Source organism: Gopherus flavomarginatus, chromosome 4, assembly GCF_025201925.1.
Source record: "Gopherus flavomarginatus isolate rGopFla2 chromosome 4, rGopFla2.mat.asm, whole genome shotgun sequence".
NCBI lineage: Eukaryota > Metazoa > Chordata > Testudines > Testudinidae > Gopherus > Gopherus flavomarginatus.
In genome coordinates, this window is record NC_066620.1 from 56,728,646 (window position 1) to 56,743,900 (window position 15,255).

The following is a 15,255-nucleotide window of genomic DNA, read 5'->3' on the forward strand; positions in this document are numbered from 1 at the left end:
CCCCCGACCATGGCCAGGGCTGCCCAGAGGATTCAGGGGACCTGGGGCAAAGCAGGAGACCTGTGGTGCTTGTACTCACCTGGCAGCAGTCTGGGTCTTTGGCGGCATTTTGGCGGCGGGGGCCCTTCAGTCGTTCCACATCTTCAACAGCACTAAAGAGCCCCCTCACTGCCGAAATGCCACCAAAGACCTGGACTGCTGCTGGGTCAGGGCTCGTGAGGCATTTCAGCAGTGGGGGGCCCTTCAGTCGCTCCACATCTGTGGCAGCACTGAAGAGCCCCCTGCTGCTGAAATGCCATTGAAGACACGGACCACTGCCAGGCCAGGGTTCACGGGGCCCCTGTCGGGTCTGGGGCAAATTGCCCCACTTCCCCCCCCTCTGTGCAGCCCTGACCATGGCGTTGGTGCTGCCCGCATCCATGAGTGTGGCTGGCCCCCAGCATGGTGCCAGCCCTGGTCCCACCCCCAAGCCTGGTAGCCCTCCCAACCTGGTGCCCCCCCTGGTCCCTCCTCCAAGGCTAGCCAGCCCCCTAGTAAGGGGCAGGCTCTGAGATTGGCTGGCCCCACAATAAGGTACTGGCCCAGGTCCCACCCCTGAGCCTTTGTCTTTGGTCTCTCTAACTCAGGGGTTGGTAACCTTTCAGAAGTGGTGTGCAGAGTCTTCATTTATTCACTCTAATTTAAGGTTTTGCGTGCCGGTAATCAATTTTAATGTTTTTAGAAGGTCTCTTTCTATAAGTCTATAATATATAACTAAACTATTGTTGTACGTAAAGTAAATAAGGCTTTTAAAATGTTTAAGAAGCTTCATTTAAAATTAAACTAAAATGCAGAGCCCCCCAAACTGATGGCCAGCCTCCGGGCAGTAAGAGTGCCACTGAAGATCAGCTCTTGTGCTGCCTTTGGCACGTGTGCTATAGGTTGCTACCCCTGCTCTAACTCATTTAGTGAAGAGCCTAAGGCCTGAAACACTTCTTATACCTTTGGGCTGGTCAGGTCTGAGACATGGGAAAACTTGCATTGGTGCTGTCCATGCTCAATCTTTTCTATGGTTAAATGATGGCCCTCAGTTTAGTGTTCTGGCACCTTTCTCTGCCATAAATTCCCTTTAATAAAATAAAGGAACTTTAGGGAGCGAAAAAGAAAAGAAATAAACAGACTCATTAGTCCTCAATGAGGGGATCTGTAGCACTTGGTACCTTTCTGAGAATTATTTGAATACAAATAGATGAGCCCCATTATCTCTGGACACCTTCTTCCCATGATTATGTAGAAGTCTGCCTTTATTGTCATTAAAATTCAGGCCCAGCTTCTTATTCCATTTCAGGGAGTAGCCTGAAGGCTCTGACAAACACCAAGACAACATAACAAAGTGCAAAGTAGCTAATTTCTCAACAAACTAGCCACATCCAGTACAACCTGAGGAAGGAAGGGATTGGTTCCTTGCATGAGAATGAAGATTGATTGCCCTGGCTAAATCCTAATGTGGGTATTTACATTGTGTTCAGCTAAAGAGAGGGGAAAGATGGTGGCTAAAGTACAGAACTAGGAATCCCAGCCTGTGGGGGTGTATATATGGAGACCCATCTCATAGAGCTGGAAGGGACCTGCCTCAACTAGCTAGACTAAGTACTGATTTTGCCTGTGATCTATAAGTGGCTTCCTGAAGGATTGAACTCATAACCCTAGATTTAGCAGACAGATGCTCAAACCACTGAGCTATCCCTCCTCCCCACTAGTCTTGGCCTTGCCACAAACCTGCCTTTGAGACTTTGGCTGAGTCACCTAACCTCTTCCAGCTTTAGTTTCCCTGTGGGTACAGTAATGCTTTCCCAATTCACAAAAATGTTGTGGGGCTCCATTCATTAGTATTTGAAAGTGGTTTGAGATCCTCAGATACAAAGTTTTGCGTGCACACACGCGCACGCACACACACACACACACACACACACACACCATTATTATAAATTTTAAGTCAGTGGAAGAGTTGGGAATACAATCCATGGAGTGTGATTTCCATTCCTTTCTATAACCACTGGACACGAGCATGAAGATAAACTAGAAAGCACCAAAATGATATATGCCCAATTCTCTTGACATCCATGATGTTTTCTCAAATCTCCTTTAACTCCATTCTGCATTTGTAACTTCAATATGCTTCACAGTGAAAAAGAGGAGACAGACACCAGGGACTGTTTGAGGTGAGGGGATGAGGAGAACAGAGTTTTGGATGAGAGTTCCCATAATGGCTCAGACTACTAGGTTGAAAGGAGTTTGTGAAATACAAGGTGAGAAACTCATTCTTGCCTGGGGCTGTTTCACCCCCAGCCATTATCATAGCATCATCTTCCAGTGCATCATCTTGCATCCAGAATGCCTTTTGCATGGTATCTTTTTGTGCACTGGCCTGCTGTTTTAACATCTGTACAAACTGTAACACGTAAAAACATTTTTCCTTCTGTTTGAGTGATAATGGGCCTTCTTCAGAAAGACATGAAAACATTTTAGCTACACACTGTCATCTTAGTTTAGGCTCAACATTCAGGTTCTCTTATAAGAAAAGAAGGAGCAGAGGGAGGGGCTTCCAAAACTAAGTATGAACAGAAATGGTTCCAGAAAAGTAAGATTTTTTTTTAGAAAGTGAAAACAGGGTTTTTAAAACGTAACATCCTCTTGCAAAGTTGAAAGCACAAAAACACTGGGGCCATGGCTACACTAGAGAGTTGCAGCGCTGGTGAGGGGGTTACAGCGCTGCAACCTAGGATGTGGCCACACTTGCAAAGCATGGCCAGCGCTGCAACTCCCTGGTTGCAGCGCTGGCTGTACACCCGGTCGAGCCTCGGGTGTAGGGATTCCAGCGCTGGTGATCCAGTGCTGGTCAGCAAGTGTGGACGCCCACCAGCGCTTTTATTGACCTCCGTGGTATAAGGAGGTATCCCAGCATACCTTAGAAACCTCTCTGGTAATCATGCACACTCCACTGCCCTGGGCTCAGCTGACCCCACCTTTAAATGCCCCGGGAATTTTAAAAATCCCCTTCCTGTTTCCTCAGCCAGGTGTGGAGTGCAATCAATCAATCAATCAATCAGCAACCATGCCTCCACGCCCCAGACGAGCCCCAGCATGGAACAATTCCGAGCTTCAGGACCTCATCAGTGTTTGGGGTGAGGAAGCTGTGCAAGCACAGCTGCGCTCCAGCCGGAGAAATTATGATACCTATGGGCAGATATCACAGTCCTTGCTGAGAAGGGGCCATGAATGGGACGCGTTGCAGTGCAGGGTCAAAATAAAAGAGCTGAGGAGTGTTTACTGCAAAGCCCGTGAGGGAAATTGCCGCTCAGGAGCTGCCCCCACAACCTGCCGTTTTTACAAGGAGCTGGATGCCATACTTGGGTGTGACCCCACTGCCAATCCTAAGAGCACGATGGAGAGTTCAGAGCAGGGAGAAGTGGGGGAGGGTGTAGAGGAAGCCGACAGTGAGGCTACTGGGGTGGAGGGAGACACCCCGGAGTCCCAGGAGGCATGCAGCCAGGAGCTCTTCTCAAGCCAGGAGGAGGCTAGCCAGTCGCAGCAGCTGGAAGTTGCTGGTGAGGAAGAAGCTGCGGAGCGTGCTCGGGGTAAGCAGATTTAATGTTTTGGGAGAGGATGGTTGGGGTTATGGCTGCCTGCATGCATGCCTAAACGTGGAATAGCCCATTGATTTGCTCTATCACGTCTCTGTAATCTGCCTCGGTAATCTCTTGAAAAGTTGCAGCCAGAGCGTGCGCAATGTGCTTTCGCAAGTTTATAGGGAGAGCCACCGTGGTCCTTGTCCCGGTCAGGCTAACTCGTCCGATCCACTGTGCAGCGAGGGGTGGGGGGACCATGGCTGCACACAGGCAAGCTGCAGAGGGGCCAGGGCGGAATCCACATTGCTGTAGAAGACCCTCCCTCTCTTCCCAGGTAACACGCAGCAGTGATATATCTGGCAGTAGGAAACCCTGTTGAGAATTTAGGGATACTTGAGTGCAGGGCGCCAGGTTCGCGGTCCCCCCCCAGCCCCGCGGTGCGTTCCGGTCTCCCCACCCCCTTCCAGCACATAGCCAGCCCCGCGGTGCACTCCGGTCTCTCCCCCCCCTTTCCAGCAGGCAGCCAGCCCCATGGTGCACTCCGGTCTCTCCCCCCCCTTCCAGCACGTAGCCAGCCCCGCAGTGCGCTCCGGTCTCTCCCCCCCTTTCCAGCAGGCAGCCAGCCCCATGGTGCACTCCGGTCTCTCCCCCCCTTTCCAGCAGGCAGCCAGCCCCATGGTGCACTCCGGTCTCTCCCCCCATTTCCAGCAGGCAGCCAGCCCCATGGTGCACTCCGGTCTCTCCCCCCCCTTCCAGCACGTAGCCAGCCCCGCAGTGCGCTCCGGTCTCTCCCCCCCTTTCCAGCAGGCAGCCAGCCCCGCAGTGCGCTCCGGTCTCTCCCCCCCTTTCCAGCAGGCAGCCAGCCCCATGGTGCACTCCGGTCTCTCCCCCCATTTCCAGCAGGCAGCCAGCCCCGTGGTGCGCTCCGGTCTCCCCACCCCCTTCCAGCAGGCAGCCAGTCCCACGGTGCACTCCGGTCTCTCCCCCGGCCCTTTCCAGCAGGCAGCCAGCCCCGCGGTGCGCTCCGGTCTCTCCCCCGGCCCTTTCCAGCAGGCAGCCAGCCCCGCGGTGCGCTCTGGTCTCTCCCCCCCCCTTTCCAGCAGGCAGCCAGCCCCGCGGTGCGCTCTTGTTTCCCCCCACCTCACCAGCAGGCCGGCAGTTACACGGACCGCTCCCCCCCCCCCAGCAGCTCGCCACCTTCCTGTTCACTACTGTCCCCTGTGCAGGACACCAGCTACCTCCTGTACCCAGTGCAGATAAACCCCAGTGACCCATCGGTCAATTCCCCCTCTCAGGTGCAGTCGGGGCAGAAACACTCACCCCATTGCTCGCCATGCCTTCGCTTCCCTGGCCTCTCTGTGTTATGTTAGGTATGTGGGAAGAATGCTACAAAAAGTCTAAAATCTCCTTCACTGTGTGATAATAAACAATGTAGCCTCTGTGTATTACATGTTTCTATCTATGTTTTTTTTAGTGACCTTGACTAATGCAGCCGGATCACCAGCCTCACGTCGCTTGCAGAACTTGAGAAAAAATCCGCGAAAATCAAAAGAAGAATTGATCAAAGCAGTTATGATTCACTACAACAGAGAAAGTAGGAAGACGCAGGAATGGAGAGAGAAAATGTATGAGTGGAGGCAAACAGAAAGCAGGAGAAAGGAATTGACTACCAAAAAAACCTCAAAGCAGATGATAAGCCTCCTGGCTCGCCAAACTGAGTCTTTCGAGTCTCTCGTAGCCATGCAGGCAAATCTGTACCGTGGTAACCCACACCCCTCCCAAAGCTCTCTTTCTTGTTCCCCAGTATTTGCACAAAACACCTTTCTCCAGCAGCCAGTTTCTTATTACCCCCAGCTGCCCCCAACACCTGTATGATCACCTACCAGCCCTGATAACTACAATTCTTACCCTGTGCACTCCACCCCCATTACCCTGCAGCATAGTAATCCTGAAGTGCAGCAGACATTGAACAGTAATCCAAACAGGACATATTCAAACCTCTGAATGTGCAGTCCACCACCCTAACCCCCCTGGCCTTTTATGTACTGTACTTTGAATAAAGGATTTTATGGCTTTTACAATACGTTTTATTATTGCAGGAAGTGGTAAATATTGTACCCCAAGGTAGAAAGGAGCACAGCAAAGGCACCAAACATTACTGTTGGCTCTCAGCATCAAATTGCTCCCTTAAGGCATCCCTAATCCTTGAAGCCCTTTCCTGGGCCTCTCTAGTAGCCCTGCTCTCTGGCTGTGCAAATTTATCCTCTGGGCGTCGAACCTCGGAGGTCCATTCCTCACTGAATCTTTCACCCTTCCCTTCACAAATATTATGGAGGGTACAGCACATGGATATAATAGCGGAGATGCTGCTTTCCCCCAAATCTAGCTTCCCATAAAGACACCTCCAGAGGGCTTTCAAACGGCCAAAAGCACACTCCACAGTCATTCTGCACCGGCTCAGCCTGTAGTTGAACCGGTCCTTGCTCCTGTCAAGCTTCCCTGTATACGGTTTCATGAGCCATGGCATTAAGGGGTAAGCGGGGTCTCCAAGGATCACAGTGGGCATTTCGACGTCCCCTACTTTGATCTTGCGGTCTGGGAAAAAAGTCCCGGCCCTCAGCCTCCTGAACAGGGCACTGTTCCGAAAGATGCGTGCATCATGCACCTTTCCAGGCCATCCTGAGTAAATGTCAGTGAAACGTCCACGGTGACCCACAAGCACTTGCAGAACCACGGAGAAATACCCCTTGCAATTCACGTACTCTGATGCCAGGTGGGGTGGGGACAGAATAGGAATATGCGTCCCATCTATTGCCCCTCCACAGTTAGGGAAACCCATTTGTGCAAAGCCATCCACAATGTCCTGCACGTTCCCCAGAGTCACAGTTCTTCTTAGCAGGGTGCGATTAATGGCTGTGCAAACTTGCATCAGCACCATTCCAACGGTCGACTTTCCCACTCCAAACTGGTTCGCCACCGATTGGTAGCTGTCTGGAGTTGCCAGCTTCCAGATTGCAATAGCCACCCGCTTCTCCACAGGCAGGGCAGCTCTCAATCTCGTGTCCCTGCGCAGCAGGGTAGGGGCGAGCTCAGCACACAGTCCCATGAAAGTGGCTTTTCTCATCCGAAAGTTCTGCAGCCACTGCTTGTCATCCCATGCTTGCAGGACGATGTGATCCCACCACTGAGTGCTGGTTTCCCGAGCCCAAAGGCGCCGTTCCACGGTGCTAAGCACGTCTGTTACTGCCACAAGCAATTGAGTGTCTTGAGCGTTAGGCATTTCAATATCATCGTCTGACTCCTCACTGTCACTTTGCAGCTGAAGGAATAGCTCCACTGCCATGCGTGATGTGCTGGCAACATTCATCAGCAAGGTCCTCAGCAGCTCAGGCTCCATTTGTAACAGAAATCTCAGAAATCGCGCTGCAGACTCACAATGCCGCCAAACTGCTCGGAATGTGCAGCAAAGCACCACGGGGCGTTGGAACAGGAAGCAGAAAGACCCGTACACTTCCTTCCCCTTCCCACAAGCCACAGCGGCAAAATGGGACGAGGTGCTCTGTGGGATAACTGCCCACAATGCACCACTCCCAACAGCGCTGCAAGTGCTGAAAATGTGGCCACACTGCAGCGCTGGTACTGTCAGTGTGGCCACACTGCAGCGCTGGCCCTACACAGCTGTACGAACACAGCTGTAACTACCAGCGCTGCAAAACTGTAAGTGTAGACATGGCCTGGGTTAGTATATGAGAAAAAGAAAAAGTGAACCCTAGAAGTGGAAAGGGAAACTGACTATACTGAGTAAAATGCAGAAATTGAACGAATCTAATTAATATCAATAAGGAAAGTAGAACCTGATCCTGCAGTTGAATCCATATAAGCAGATCTGTGCACACCCATTGACTTCAGCAGTGCTCCGTGAGGGTGTAAGGGGCTATTAATATGGATCAGATTGCAGGATCTGGGCCCAGTTTTTTGAACATCTTCCAATGTTAGTTACCAGTGTAAAAGACAATGGCATATTAAAAATATAGTTTTTCATCTTAACGGAGTCCCAATGATAGATACATTACAATCTAGCTATACAAATACAAGATTTTTCACCAACTTATTAGATCACTTGTTCCAGCTCACATTATGTTGGTCTTCACTGAGTGTTTACCTCAAATTTGGCATAAAATGTCATTTAAACCTTGACCCGTGTCCTAATTTTTCAAACATTAGAAAGACACTCTCTACTTTAAAAATGTGGGGCCAGAGCTTCAGTTGATGTAAAACAAATGCAGCTCTATTTGGCCCTAAGGAGTTACAGTTGGGTAAAACTGATGTAACAGAGGAGACTCAAGTCCTAAGTATAGGAAGATGTTATAAAAATCTTCTGCATTTCACTGATAGGTGCTGTTCTAAACCCCAATCCTGCAACTGCTTAACATTAAGCACATAAGTAGTCCCACTGAAATCAGTTAGTCTGCTAAATGTAAAGCACAGGTGTAAATGTTTGTGGGCTCAGGACTTGCTGGCTATCATCAGGTTTTCCACTAGAACTCATTACTGTTGTACCTGAGTTAACCTAATCTTCAATGTCTTAAGAAGATTTGGGCTTCTTGATCTATACTTCTAAGACGATATTTAAATATGCAGTGCTAGCATGGGATCCTAATGGGATTCTGTAGGGAAATTTGTTTTATGACTGTTCCCTCATTTAAGTGGTAGGAAGGTTTTTTCCTCCTAATGCATGTATGTGACTTTATTAGAATAGATAAGATTACTTAACTTGTATCTTTGTATTACATTATTTCAGTATTTTGAAGGGGGAAAAAACAGAAAAACAGATGTTTTCATACCACATTAGATATGATTTTTTGATTAATTATATTGCCCTCACTGTCTTTGATCCTTAGATCTGTTATCATTTTAAGTTATGTTGCTCTGTTATTTGCTGTCTCAATCTACATTACTATGATAAGTCACAACCTTATCTGTTGGTAGGACCTTATTTTCTCTCCTCTTTATTTATTTATTGCATTTCACAAAGTCCTGCAAATAGTGTCTGACACTTAGCCTCTCAGGGCCCGGACTAAGTGGTAATCTAAGTAGAATGGCAAATGCCCAATCCACATCTGAACAAAGGTGGCAATCAGTGAAGTTCCACTGGGCTTCTACAAAAAACAGGCAAAGGTCTGGGAAAGGAGAACTCAAGACAAATACAGAGAGGAAAAAAACTGAAGTGGAAGTAAGCAGTTTTCAGGACACTGTGCAATTCCATCAGTGCTGTCATATTTTTAAAGAGCTATTTAACATTATCTTTATATGACATTTTACATTTGATGTGAATGTCTTTCTCGTGAAAAGAGCTGGAGTGACAGAGATGAGCAGCAACTGTACAAGTTCTACTACACCCTACATCAATGTACTTCAGCTGTGACCTGCAGGGACCACCTGTACAGAGGAGTTCATTCTTCATAATTCCATCAGCCTTGACTGCTCTCATGAGATACTAAGGGCATGTCTACACTTGCAAAGTTACAGCATTGGTAGTTACAGCGCTGCTCAGAGAGCGCTGAAGGAAAACCACTGTTGTGTGTTCACACTGACAGCTGCCTGTGCAATAAATAGCGTGTTCACACTTGCAGCGGTATTCAGAGCAGTGCACTCTGGGCAGCTATCCCACAGAGCACCTCTTTCTCTTTTGCCACTAAGACTTGTGGGAAGGCAGAGAGGGTCGCAGGACATCTTGGGTCCAGTGCCCATGCCCCGTGATGCATTGCTTCGCATCCCAGCAATCCCTGTGCTTCAGTCCGCATTTGGCTCCATATTTCAATGGTTTGTGTACTGCGCGCTCTGCCTCTTTCAGGCTGCAGGAATGGATCCTGAACTGCTGACCAGTATGCTGCTCACTCTGACCAACATGCCACGAGTGGCAGTGGAATTATTCCTTAAACTACAAAGGCAAGAGGAGTGTGACACTGATCTCGCCACATGTAGTAGCTACAACACAAGATTGCTTGTGCCATTCCCGGAGGTGCTGACCACAGTGTAATGCCACTTTTGGGCTTAGGAAACAAGTTCTGAATGGTGGGATTACATCATCATGCATGTCTGGGATGACAAGCAGTGGCTGCAGAACTTTCTCATGAGGAAAGCCACATTGACAGGGCTGTGTGATGAGCTCGCCCCAACCCTGTGGCACAAGGACACGAGAGTGAGAGTTTTGGACACTGGCAAGCCGGGACTTTCTTCCCGAATCAGAAGATCACCATAGGGGAGTTCAAAATGTCCATTGTGATCCTAGGAGACCTCGCCACTTTGTATGGCTCCCAGGTGCAATATGACCAGGTCAAGGCCACTCTCCAGCCTCTCCCCATAATTGAGGTTCCCAGAGATGAGCTGCCAAAATCTTAACAACCGGTTCCCTATAAAAAGTTCTGATTTAAGGGGGGGGGAGCGGAGGAGGGGCCAGGGCAGGGTGAGCCTACTTGTGGGGTCGGGGGCCCCTGCAGGGCCTGGGGCAAATTGCCCCACTTGCCCCCCCGATAGCCCTAGAGCTTGCAGCCCCCTCCCCCCTTATCTTGCCGGCAGCTCAAAGCATCAGGACAACTCCCAAGCTCAGCTGAGCTGCCCAGCTGATGCTGGTGGCAGGCCACACTGCAGCTGGGGGGAAGCGGGGGAAGGGCTGGGGGAGCCTCAGCCTCCCCATCTGGGAATCCTGGGAGCAACAGGATGGTCCGGCCCATGGACTGGAGTTCTTTGCCCACCCCCTGGCCCTTTAGCAACTGGTTCTACACGGAGGTCTAATTTTAGCAACCGGTTCGTGGGATCCTGTGGGAACCGGCTCCAGCTCACCATGTAGCTGTGGATATTCTGGGTTCCTTCCCTAAGAAGATACCCAGAGGAAAGCTGTACATACTGACTTGCATGGCCGCAAGGTCAGGGCCGGCTGGTGCTGACTGTGGCCTGAAGTTTCATAAAGATGTGTTCAGCTATTGAGGATCTAATCCTTCCAGAAGAAATTTAACATTTTCATGGACTCTCATTGTGATTGTGATAGGTTTTCACCCAACAGCATACACAACTTCATTGGTGAAATGCTGTTTAACTAATATGGAAGTATAATTAGTCCAAATAATAAGGGCCAAATTATGCTAATCTTTGCTTGTGGGATACTTCACAGTAAGGCAGGGAGAGCTTGTATTTAACAAAATATTTATATTTAAACATAGTGGAACACAGTAACCAGGACCTGCAGTTATGGTCTGCTGTTTCAGCTCTCAAGATGCAGGATGACCTCCTTCTGCAGTTACACCCTCATCCTTATGTAACAATAGCAGTTCCACACAGCATGGGTATTTCAAGCAGTGAATGGGGTGAAAGCAACCTCTCCTCCATAGTTTCTGTAGGGGGAGCAGCCATAATAAGTCTGCATACACTAACTGAGGCTTGACCTACACTAAAAATATAGGTCAACATAGCTATGCCACTGAGGTGAGAAAGAGCTATATCCCTGAGCAATGTAGCTATGCCAACTTAACTCCCAGTGTAGCTGCAGCTAGGTCAATAGAATAATGCGTCTGTCCACCTAGCTATCATTGCTCAGAGATGGAGTTTCTACAGCAGTGGGGCAGGGGGAACCCTTCAGTTGCTCTTGTCTGTCTACACTATACACTTACAGCAGCACAGCTACAACACCATAACTATGCTGCTGTAGTACCCATAGTGTAGACATGACCTGAGTGCAAGGAAGGCATTGTTGGTATCCATCAGCCCCACAAAGGGGTCATGTGTGGCCGGTGGCTGAAGAGCATGATCATAGAAACACACTTTATATGCACATGCAGTGGTGGTGGGCAGGGTGGGGTGGCTATAACTCTCCAGGCAAGTGTGGTAGGCCTGCACCAAAGACAGCATGTATTATTGTTGGTCTGTAGAAGCAGAAATTACCACTTGAGGGGCACTGTGAGAGTATGCTCCCAAGACTAGGAATGCCTTTAGCCTCCACCACTCAAGCAGTACAGCTCCCCGTCCCACTCTTAGAGCCATAACTGAGTCCCACATGTATGTATTTGTTATAACATTGCATTGGCCATGAAGCATCACTTTGTATTGTACATGCTACGTTGTGACTATAAGAACATATTTCCTTTGGTAAAGATGTAACCATCTTATGTAAAATTGAGCAAAATGCTTAAAACAATTCAGGCACATTATGTGAGGAAAATATACACACTGAAAATGTGTTGCGCTTACAGAAGTATTTCTCAGGCCTTCTCCTTCAGTCCCGCATCTCAGGATATAAGATACTCTAGATGTGCTATAAGGTGTACAAAGGGAGACTGTCTCTACAATGTAAATAAGTGAAGTGATCTAAGATGTACTTCAAGTATCAGAGGGGTAGCTGTGGTAGTCTGGATCTGTAAAAGCAGCAAAGAATCCTATGGCACCTTACAGACTAACAGACGTTTTGGAGCATGAGCTTTCGTGGGTGAATACCCACTTCGTCAGATGCATGTGACGAAGCAGGTATTCACTCACGAAAGCTCATGCTCCAAAACGTCTGTTAGTCTATAAGGTGCCATAGGATTCTAAGATATACTTGCTTTTCTTGGGCAAGACCTTATAAGATCAGATTACATGTCCTTCAGTTTTGCTGGTAAAAGAATGAAAGCTGGCACCTCCTAGAGTAGAAAACCTTCCAAACATGTTAGAAACTAATCAGCCACTATATTAAGTCACACATGCTGCCCTGCCACTGTTTATATATAAAACCAGAATACAAGCAGAATAGCTGTACTGTGCTGAGAGCAGGGTGTGTGCTGGGAAGTCTCTATGTCCTTTGGACTCTGTCGTGCCTTTCTTTGCAACAGAATGGACAGCTGTGGGTGTAGCCACTAGACAGGTCTATGCTGTAGTAGGTGACAACCAATGTAAGAGGTGTATAGGAACCCCATTTGTCTCTACCATTAGAGCACCAGTGCGCTATTCCATGCCAACCCAGAAGACTAAGGGGCAACATATTCCACCCAAAGCCAGATTTTTGAGCTTTGTTGAGAGGGGAACCATTTGGCCCCATGTGTTCTGTATTTCTTTCTAAGGATATTTTCATACCATAATCTTCCCTTTTCTGTGACCTCATAACTTCCATAGCAAGTTGTTTCTAATATCATAAGCAGTGATGGTATGTGGTAGATAAGAAGCAGTAGATGAACTTAAGATATTCAATGTATAGCATGTCCTCAAGCTTAAGAAAAAAAAGCCAGAGTATTGATTAGTTCCTAATCCTCATTTACAACCTTCTACCAAATTTTTCAGATTTATTTGAACAAATTGGATTAGAATGAACAATCCTGGATACTTGGATAATTAGGGTAATTTAATGACAAATAGCAATGGAAACCAAGTGCTCCACCTAACAAAAAGCAGTAACTTGGGAGTTCTCAGGACTAGGCAGATACAGGGCAAGACTAAGGTGTAGTGATCCTTTCCCCAAGTACAGGGTATATATATCTAGTGCTCAAGATAATGTTCAAAGGTGTAGTCCAGGTACCCCACAGTACTGCACTGCCCAAGGAAATGTGGTTCAACAACAAGAGGACAAAGCTATGCACCAGCTAGAGCATTCTTAGTTCCTAATACATAGTTGTTGTCTTCTTCACAGAAGCACAATGTATGTGCATGGCCATGAACAAAATTATGCTTGTTTGACTAATAGCAAAATTGACAATTCCATGTCCGTGCCGTTTTACTTTATCCTTTTGTCTGACCACTTTTCCTTGCCTAACTCTAAATCAAAGATCAAGCAGAGTGCACATTATCCGTTCTGAAGCACCAAGGTAAATCAGTTTGATGTCAAAATTGTAAAACTGATATGGAGTGAGGCTAACAGAGATAGGATCCCATACTTTATTGCATTCGATAACCTGCCACACAAAATTGAAAATGGTGGTATATTACACTATAATACGAACAAGTAGCATCATGGTTTTTCTATATTTCCCAAACTTGGATGACCAGTTGAGGGGGAAAATTGGTCTAATGAAAACACTAGAGCTTAGCATATAAAGTGTAGACACTTTACTTTGACAGAATGGGCAAGAAAAATATTGGCCCAGCCAAAGCACAGAAGCAACTTGCTGTGACCTCTCTTCAAGCAGGACATTTTAATTCTGCATGTTTACATACTATCTTCAGAGGCTTTATGTAAACTCCGTGTCAGTAATGACTAAACTGGGAAAAGCATAGGATAGAAAAAGCAGATGTAGATCATCCAAATAGACTCTTGTTGACAAGTCTGTTGGCATCTACAGGAACCAAGAAAGTCAGTAAGGCCAGGGCCAGTACCGACTCTTTTCATGAAAAAACAAACAAACAAACCCTTTTTAGATCCGCTCATGAGATTTTGGCTACTTTATAACTGGACCTGGAAGAAGCTCACCTACTGATTTTTGGATCTGTTTTTTATTCTTAACCCTGGAGAAAATTCATATTCCACCTGTCAAAAAGCACAGAAAGCAAGATACATATTTTTTGTGGTGGTTTCTTTTCACAATTTTGAGTGTCTTTTTTCTTCATGTTCATCCCTGTATTTTTATATAAGGCACCCAGTTTACTGATCCACCATTTTTGTTTTGGGGAGGATGTTTTTTCCATTCTGCTAGACACTGTTATGTTTATTCTCCTGCCACCATCATAAAAACTGTTTCCCAAAGCTAGAAGTTTTATAAAATGCCAAATACTGTTGGGCTGTCCAGGCAATAGATACCTTTTAGAAAATAACAGATCTTCCAATGAGGTCTAAACAATTATCTTCTATATTTCCCTTACTCCTACTGTTCATCTAATAATTATGGCACCACAACAAAATTCATGGCATATTTCCCACATCATTTCTCCTCCTTTTCCTCTCAATCTGTGTCAAGCTTCTCAGTACTTTTCCTTTTGTGTACAGCTTCATCTCCCTGTTAGACCAAAACTGTGCTAGATAACCAGTCAGGGCTATCAAATAAATCCCTTTAATCCTAATTTCCCTTCTCTTGAGAGGCTTTCCAACCTTGGGGGGCTTTTTGGCTAAAAGACAAGCTCATCTTGGCCTTTTTTTGGCCTGACTTCTGACGATGTGGCAACGCTTCAGCACGACTCCTTTTGCAAAAGAACAATTTAATATCTAGTGGGGTGATTGTTTTCAATCACTTGACTGTGTATTCATGCTGTTGATGGTCAAATGCACAGATAATTGCAGCATGTATGCAACTGACATTTGCAAAATAATAAAATGTTAAACTATTTTATATGTTGAAATTTTATGACTTTCAAAAACATATACTAAATATACAAGTCAGAATGCATCAATTCTCCTCATATATAAATCTGTGTGGTATAAATCTGCTCCTTGAACATCTGTCAGATACTTCTTTGTATAATGTATGAGAAAATGTAAGTGCACTGATATGACACACAGGATCACAACACAGACTGACGTACAAGCAGAAGGATATCAATAGACAAGACAGAGATGTTATAGTTGTTACCTAAACACAAAATCTTACACAAGGTGAAGAACCTCCATAGGTTATGGCAAAGGTGATTCCAAGTCACAGGAACGATGTTCTCATGCTCATACTCACAGAGTAAAATATACTCTTCAGTCTAGATT